A 1,218-nucleotide genomic window follows, 5' to 3' on the forward strand; every position below is an offset into this window, starting at 1 on the left:
ATACCCACACTCTATGTACTATATTTACACTGCTGTACAATAATAGTTTGGGCCAGTGGCTCTTGCTTTTTACTATTATTTTGGGTAATAAACATTTATTTAAAAAATATATATATAAATAGTAACTTTAAAAAAAAAAAAAAAAAAAAATTAGTTGGTGGTTGCTGTTGGTAATGTTGTCAACTTCGTTGCACATAACAATCATCACAAATTAATTGCATCGTCCAACATAAAAAGGCAATCATATTTTGAAAGTTCGTTTAATAAAAGGATATATCAATAAGTGGACATAGAAGAATCGAGAAGCTTGTTCATTTTTCAATAATTTTACAGCCATACTCTATCTTAAACGAACCATCCTGAAAGTCCCCCAACATTCCTCCTTGTTTTGTATATATAAATCTTAATCATATTCACAATACTCAAACCAAAATCAGTAACGTACAACAAAGCAAATTGAACAAGCCATTTAACCAGCAACGTCCTATTAATCAAACAATGTCAATCGTCCCAAGCTTATTCGGTGGCCCAAGAAGCAGCATTTTCGACCCATTTTCACTTGACGTTTGGGACCCATTCAGAGATTTCCAGAATATTTCATCATCATCATCAGAAACATCTGCATTGGTAAACACACGTGTGGATTGGAAGGAAACACCAGAAGCTCACGTGTTTAAGGCCGATATACCCGGAATTAAAAAAGAAGAGGTGAAAGTAGAAGTTGAAGACGGGAGGGTGTTACGATAAGCGGTGAGAGACACGTGGAGAAAGAAGATAAAAATGAAAAATGGCATCGCGTTGAACGTAGCAGCGGCAAGTTTACAAGGTGGTTTAGGTTGCCAGAGAATGCTAAAATGGATCAAGTGAAAGCGGGTATAGAAAATGGAGTGCTGACAATTACTGTGCCGAAAGAGGAAGTGAAGAAGCCTGATGTTAAGTCTATTGAAATCGCTGGTTGAAAATGCATGAGTATGATTCATGAGTTCTAATAAAATTCTTATGTGATGTTCTGTGTTTAAATGTATGAAATTAGCAAGAAGAATGGTGCAAGTTTTTGTAACCTTGATTATGAATAAAATGCTTGTTTTCTTTTTTTTTTTTCTTTTTCTTTTTTAAGTTTTAATTTTAATTTTTTCTAATCCTATTATTAACTGCAGCAGCTGCATATATCAGGTACTCCGGAAAAGCATAATATAAATATATTTTGTTTTTAGAAGT

General features: G+C 33.7%; 1 pseudogene; it reads left to right on the top strand.

Annotated features, from left to right (window-relative positions):
* The first annotated feature begins 498 nt into the window (after window positions 1-498).
* LOC139844617 (17.3 kDa class I heat shock protein-like) lies at window positions 499-959 on the top strand (annotated as a pseudogene).
* The last annotated feature ends 259 nt before the right edge of the window (window positions 960-1,218 follow it).

This window comes from Rutidosis leptorrhynchoides, chromosome 4 (assembly GCF_046630445.1).
Source record: "Rutidosis leptorrhynchoides isolate AG116_Rl617_1_P2 chromosome 4, CSIRO_AGI_Rlap_v1, whole genome shotgun sequence".
NCBI lineage: Eukaryota > Viridiplantae > Streptophyta > Magnoliopsida > Asterales > Asteraceae > Rutidosis > Rutidosis leptorrhynchoides.